The sequence below is a fragment of the Ahaetulla prasina genome, chromosome 17, assembly GCF_028640845.1.
Source record: "Ahaetulla prasina isolate Xishuangbanna chromosome 17, ASM2864084v1, whole genome shotgun sequence".
In the NCBI taxonomy this organism is placed as follows: Eukaryota; Metazoa; Chordata; class Lepidosauria; order Squamata; family Colubridae; genus Ahaetulla; species Ahaetulla prasina.
The window spans coordinates 3,541,890-3,549,822 of record NC_080555.1 but is presented as its reverse complement, the minus strand read 5'-3'; positions in this window follow the sequence as shown (position 1 = coordinate 3,549,822).

Genomic DNA, 7,933 nt, shown 5'->3' with positions numbered 1-7,933 from the left:
CAGGGGGAGGCCAGGACAAGTGCAATATTAGCATCCCGAAAAAATCACAACATTGCACTTGGTCCCAACCCTGCCCCGAAACTGGAACCAAAGTCTCGCTCGGGACTCGCGCCACTGCTAACGCCGGAACTCTGCAAAGTGGGAAAAAAAAAGTTCACAGGGGTTACCTGCCCTGCTTCGAAACCCACCCACCCCCACCTCTTCCCCCCCCCACACCCCCTGTCGGATTCCTGAGCTAGCTACCCACCCACCCACCGGCGCCCGGGAGCTGGCAAGTTAGTTCACTAATCGGCCCGCTTGACCGACCACGACGTTGCTGTGGAGATGTGGTGTCCCGGCAACGCTCAAGTGAATGCCACGCTCGCGGGCGGCAAGGGGTCTCAGGGAGGGAGGGGTGGCGTGGGGGGCAGTAGCCCTCTCATTCATGCCAGAAGGCCTACCAGGGTGGTGCCCACCTCCCCGGGACCGAGCGGGCGATGCCCCTCGTTGCAAAACACCTGTTGTTGGGTTTTTTTATGGTATTTGACACCTGTTGCAAAGAAAATCTGGCTTCGCTGTCAAAAAATAGACCCCTGGTTTTCTCCTTTGCCATGTAGATGGTGGAGGAAGGGGGATCGCTGACCCCACCACCAGCCCCCCACCCTGGTTTGTCCCCCCCCTCAAATAGGGGGGCCACCCCAAAGAGATGAACTTCCCTGTTTCCTTTTTCTAAAGTTGGGGATTGGGGCTACTTGCTTTTCAAATCGGTGCGCATCGTCTCCTCCAGGATGTGGCTGATCCTTTCCTTGGCTGGTCTTGGGTTCGAACCCCTGCCTGGTCCCGAACTTGGAGAAGGGGGAGGCCTGCCACCTCCCTTGGAGGGCGCACCGAAGTTGCTAGGGAAGGCGTGCCTGGCAACAATACCCATGCTTTTGACTCCGGCGTCCATTCAAGCAGAAAAATGTGGCGCTCTTAAAAGGGCAATGAGCAAAGTTTCTGCGGGAAGACAATCCAGAGGGCGGAAAGCGGAGTGGTGAAAGGCGAGGGGGCCTCTGAGCATGTTGCGCGTGTAAATCCGAGTGAGCAATTTGTCCTTTTGTGCAAGCTCAGCTCTCCAAATATTTTTTGGGCTCCTCTGAGCATCCTCTTTACATTTGGGAGCTTCCAAGCTTGGGGTTACGTTCGCAGGACATGCGGCGCTCAAGCCATCGGGCCATGTCGCGTAGATGGCACAACAACCCTGTGGAGTAGGCTGGTTTAAGAGGAAGGGAGCCTGCACGACTGAGACAGTGGGCGAGAAGCTGGGGTCCCCCCACTCCCGCTCCAAATTCATTCCTTTCGCTCCTTTTTTTCCTTTTGTTGTTTATATCTCTCTCGGCATTGGCGTTGCTGTGTTTTCGGCTGCAAATTCGCCCTGTAATTCTTATTTCTTCCAATAACAAAGAAACGGCTGCCGCTGTAGGAATTGTAGATAAATCAATAAAGTAGATTGGGAATTTAAAATATTAAGGATTAGAAATCGTGGGGGATTTTGAGATACACTCCTGGGATTGATTAAATATAGTTACTATCTGGCATTATTAGTAATACCTCCACATTTGGAATGCTGAAGTTATGGTGGAATAACGAGTAATTCTTAAAATATTAAACAATAGTAATTCAATAGAGGATAAGCAAGACGTGGTGTAAAGGAATGTTATCTATGTTTAAATGAATTAATGGGAAAAAGGATAAAGGATTATGAAGAGAGAAAATGGTATTGTTGAAGTTGGAAGATGAGGATTATACATATTAATTTGCATTATTATTGTTAGCGTTGTTTAAAAAAGACTTGACCCAATACACTGTCCACAAAATATGTATGGAATTATTATACTAATATAATAGTATGTTAGTGTAATAATTCCATACATATTTTGTGGACAGTGTATTGGGTCAAGTCTTTTTTAAACAACGCTATATATATATATATATATACATATATATAGGTCTTTGGTTATTCGGGTTTTCTCCCGCGTAAAATTGGAAGTGTCTTGGCGACGTTTCGAAGTCTCATTCGTCATCTTCAGGCTTCAGCCGTGCTTCTGGGAGCAAAGCTGAAGCCTGAAGATGACGAATGAGACTTCGTCAAAACGTCGCCAAGACACTTCCAATTTTACGCGGGAGAAAACCCGAATAACCAAAGACCTACATACAAACACCCGCGAAAACCTCAGAAAACAAATATATATATATATATATATATATATATATATATACATATACATACACATACACACATACACAAAACAAATATATATATATATATATATCGCTGGCTGGGGATGAGATATCGCTGGCTGGGGATGAGCCAGCAGGTGGCATATCAACCCTGCAAAATACGAATAAAACCGAATACCAAATTGGCATTGGGCAGGTCGACATAGCTGAACTGAGAAATTTGGATCCGGATTAAGGAAAATCTTAATTTTATAAAAAAAAAAAAAAGTCACGTGATCCCCTGATTTCTGAAATTTGAGAGGGGTTTTAGCAGTAGTAACCATGAGTAATAATATTATATCTATTTGCACCAAAATGTATGATACCCAGATATCACATTATTCATGCATTGGTATGTATAAATAATATAAAATAAAAAAACTTGGGGAGAAATTTTTTTTAGCTCTTTGGGTATCTTTTCCTGTTTCCAGTTTTGTGCATATGTTACCCACAGATGAAGAAGTGATAGGGGAAGTTTTAGAGCAGGGGTGTCCAAACTTGGTCCCTTTAAGACTTTTGGACTTCAACTCCCAGAGTCCCTCAGCCAGCAAAGCTGGCTGAGGAACTCTGGGAGTTGAAGTCCAAAAGTCTTAAAGGGACCAAGTTTGGACACCCCTGTTTTAGAGTGTGCCGAAATGGACAAGTTAACAAAAGAAATTAAAGAGAAAGTAGAGACAGATATATTATATAATCTGGAATAAATGGTATGAACGGCTTGAGTCTAGAAATCAAGGACCAAAAAAATAAAGGGTAGAAATTAGAATGTACGGAATGTATTAGAAATGTACAATATGTAAATAATAAATATATAAGAATCTAGAAAAGTAAAGCTGTCCGTATTAGATAATTTAATGTAAAGAAAGAAAAGGGGAAAAGAAAGAAAATAAAATAATAAATGAGATGGGGGGGGAGGAAGGTATAAAAGCGAAAGAAGACCACTAAGAAACGCTGTTTAGAAATAGGAAATATTTATATGTTACATGTTGTGTGTTTGGCAGATTGTGTATCAGATTAAAACAATAAAAAAAAAATTAAAAAAATGTTGAACTCCATTGTGGCTGTAAGTTGAGGACTAGCCTGTGTGAATAGAATTGTTATTGTTGGGCCGTTGGGTGTGTCAGGCTCCAAGCAGGAATCAAACTCGCGACACACACACGCCCCGGGTGATGTCGAAAAGGAACTATGTCTGCTTCAAGAAAAAAAAATAGATTTTCTTTCCTTAACTTCTTGTTTGATCTTTTCATATATATTTTTTTCAGGCCTTGAAGGGTGTCGGCTGGTTCGGGTAGGATAAAGAACAAGGAAGTCCTTACCCGAAAATTATTCGGTGGGAAAGATTTGAGAATTATAACTAACCTTTCTCGATGATAACTTCGCTCCTTGATTGGTGTTTGCAAACTTTTTACCCAGTTCTGTACTTTGCAAATATGAGAAACGGCTCTGCAAACTTTGCTGGGAACTTATATAATGCATCTAAAGCGCGCAAATAGCCTTTACTGTTTTCAATTTTAATTTAAATCTTTTAAATTCATTGACTTTTTTTAAAATAAAGGCTTTACAGTAGTGGCCAAAATTGTGGAAAACCTTTTGGGAAAAGTGTATTTTTGAGGTTTGATGGCAAATAACACCACTTTTTTGGGGGGAGTTTCAAGATAATCCTATTCCATTGCTGGAATGGCCCGGGAATAGCCCAGACCTTCACCCAATTGAAAATCTATCGAGCTGACTAAAGAAACTGTTTAGTCAGAAGTGACCCAGCAATAAAACCCAGTTAATAGAAGCCATCATTCAATCTTAGTTTCACATTAGAACAGCTGCAGAACTCAAAGACTTGGTTGACTCCATGGGAAGACGTTGTAAGGCCGTCATTCATGCTAAAGGTGACCCAGCTAAGTATTAACTGACATAGTGATCAATTTTTTATATATCTCATTTTTTCTAGGGTGATCATTTTTGTATAGTTCGTTTTTTTTCTACCTGTTTCACTTTTCTCCTTTATATTGTAACTCCTGTTCTAATAGCCAATCCTTCCTAAAAGTTATTGCATGACATTCTTGATGAAATTATCTTTCCATCGATATGTAATTTTATGGTACTACTCCCCCCAAAAAGTGACGTTATTAGCTCGTTTTAGAAAAATACACTTTTCCCAAAAATTGTTTCCACAATTTTGGTCACAGCTGTAAACGTATTGGTACAAACAGACCTAGCACAGTTCGTTCAGCGACCGAAGTTACAACAGCACTGAAGAAAAAGTGACTGACGGCCAGTTTTCCACACTTAACGACCTAGGTGGCTCAGTGGCTAAGACACTGAGCTTGTCGATCAAAAAGGCCCGCAGTTCGGCGGTTCGAATCCCTAGTTACAGATCTCCGGCGTGAGCGAGGGGGTTGGACTAGATGACCTTCAGGGTTCCTTCCAACTTGGCTACCGTTCAATCCCCTTTTGCGACTGTCATTCGCCGCAGTGGCGAGACAGGGGGTAAAACTGGAGTAAAATTCACGTAACCCCAACGTCTCGCTTCGCCCCGCCCTTCCCCACCCACCCCCCGCAAAAAAATTGGGGCTGAATGACTGCGGTCGTTAAAACGAGGACTGGCTTTACTTCCAGAGGAGGGGAAGAAAAAAAAAAAGAGGACAAAGAGCAAAGAGCAAAGGAGGACGGCTCCGTTTCCTGGAAACGTTACTAAGCGGGGCCGTAGTAATATTTTCACATCCAACAGTTAGCAATTGTATTCTTCGACCGCAGACCATGTCAATAATGTAAACAGAGAGAAAAACAGAATACAGAAACCCAGAAGTATAAACAAACTTTTTAACAGCAACTACAACGGCCAAATTGGGGCGGTTGGAGGGGGGTGGGTGGGAAACAAAACATCCCAACTTTGTATTATACCCTCTAGGTGGAAAACCGACGGGGTACGTCTTACGGGACCCCCAAAAGCATGCAATTACGTAGCAGAGAAACATCCATTTTGCCTGCTGGGTTTTGGGGGGTTTTTTTTGCAGCTGCAGTTTAGGGTTCGGTTCCAGGGGAAAAAGTTTTGGTTGTGGAGATTGTGGGAAGATGTCTGCGGGCTGTCTGGGAATTCAAGGTTGGGGTATCTGGATTCTGGGGGATTCTGGGAATTTAGGGTTAGGATAACTGCATGCTGGGGGATTCTGGGAATTTAGGGTTAGGATAACTGCATGCTGGGGGATTCTGGAAGTTTAGGGTTAGGATAACTGCATGCTGGGGGATTCTGGGAGTTTAGGGTCAGGATAACTGCATGCTGGGGGATTCTGGGAGTTTAGGGTCAGGATAACTGCATGCTGGGGGATTCTGGGAGTTTAGGGTTAGGATAACTGCATGCTGGGGGATTCTGGGAGTTTAGGGTCAGGATAACTGCATGCTGGGGGATTCTGGGAGTTTAGGGTCAGGATAACTGCATGCTGGGGGATTCTGGGAGTTTAGGGTCAGGATAACTGCATGCTGGGGGATTCTGGGAGTTTAGGGTCAGGATAACTGCATGCTGGGGGATTCTGGGAGTTTAGGGTCAGGATAACTGCATGCTGGGGGATTCTGGGAGTTTAGGGTCAGGATAACTGCATGCTGGGGGATTCTGGGAGTTTAGGGTCAGGATAACTGCATGCTGGGGGATTCTGAGAGTTTAGGGTTAGGATAACTGCATGCTGGGGGATTCTGAGAGTTTAGGGTTAGGATAACTGCATGCTGGGGGATTCTGAGAGTTTAGGGTTAGGATAACTGCATGCTGGGGGATTCTGGAAGTTTCTGAGAGTTTCTGGGAGGGATTTGGGAGTTTAGGGTTAGGACATAAATCGAAGATGCAACTTTTCCCTCCGACCGAGTCAGCTGTCTTTGAGAAGGAAGCCTTGTTCCATTCCCTAATTACTAAAGCTATGTGCAAATCTATTTAAAGAACAATCAGCCCTTCCCTTAAACGCTGACAGATGAAGAAAGAGGGAAGAAAAAGAAAGAGTCACAAAACAGGAACAAAAAAAAGGATGCCATTGGAAAGGGGGAGGGGAAAAAAAACCCAGGATGCTAAAAACCCAAAGAAAAAAGAGACGAAAAGAGGAAAAAAATAATATCTTTTAGACTTGGCTGTTGTGCGAATGGCCAATAGAAATATTCGTTTTGCGCATTGTGGGGAAACTGTTTTTGCTAATCCAGATTTTTGGCATGTTTGATGAAACCAAACAGCCTCAAGATGTAATTTTTGGGGATTTCGGCACGCTATGGAATAGTCCTCAACATATGACAATTGGCGTTGCTAAGCTAGGTGGTTATTAAGTGAATTGTGCCTGATTTTACGAGCTTGGCAACTGACTCGTATTTATGACTTTCACGAACTTCTGACGAGCCAAGTCGAGGGGGATGCTGGATTCGCTGAACAACCGGGTGACTGACTTAACAATTGCAGTGATTCGCTTAACGACCGTGGCAAAGAAGGTTGTAAAAGAGAGCATAACTCCCTTGACAAAGGCTTTGCTCGGCAGCTTAGGAAATGTTAGGCTTGATTACGGTCGTACGATGAGGACTTCCCGTCCAAGGACCAGTGAGAAGTCATCATAACTTCGAAACAGACGGTTGCTAAGCCGAGGAACGCCTACATAACTTCTATCTCTGAATCCAAGCGGGTTTTGAAACAGGCCCAAATTGGAGGCACATCGTGTTACCAGCCCTCATCGTCAACCTGTCCCTGAACATCAAATATAAAAACAGATCCTGCCCACTGCTTGTTCCTTGCCACCGTTTCAAAGAAAGGACGCCCGAAAATCAATAACAGAGTTATAAATTCCAAAGAGACGGGCAGCTCTATATATACCCAGGTGCGTTCCCGCGGCTTAAAATAGCACCAGATTCTTCAAAAACCTTTCCACCGATTTAGACGAGCGAGCAAGCTCTCTTGCGAACTTCGACTTTTGGCACCGTGTTTTATGTCTGGTTTGGAAGGCTTTTGATCAAAAGCCTTTTCACCCCGGGATCGAAATCTTTTCTTCTGCATTTAAAAACAATAAAATAATGAAAAGAGATCGATATATATATATATATATGTTTCAGAAAGGTGGTGCCGGGGAATATAGGCGGCGAAAGGGAAATGTTTCAATGGGAAACGGTACGGTGCCACGCCTGGAGTTGCGCAAGGAAAGAAACGTGATTAACTGTGAAGCTATTTCTGGAATCATAGAAACCCATCAAGGTGTAAAGATGACGTGAGGTCAGTTTTATGATTAACAGGACACGGAGTCCTGGCACGGAGACAAGTTTCAGCTCAGAAAAGACCCCCCCACCTCCCAAGAATTGACAAGAAAAAAAACCAAACGCACAAGTACAGTAAAGGTTTGTGATGGCAAAGCTAGGGCACACATGTCAGAGGTGATACGCAGAGCTCTCTCTGTGGGCATGTGTGCTGTTGCCAGCTGCTGTTCTGGTTTACGGCTGGCCAACTGGCCTTCACGAGCGTCACAGCACCGGAAAACGGCTTGAAAACGGTCCAAAAAACAGCCAAAAAACAGACTGTTTTCTGGGCCGTTTTCAGGCTGTTTTTCGGACCGTTTTTGGTAAAAACGCCCCAAAAACGCCCTGAAAACAGCCAAAAAACAGGCGTGTGTGTTTCCAGTGCTGTGGCACGCACAAAGACCAGCTCACCTGTGCACATACCAGATACCCGAAGACCGGCTGGCCGGTGCAC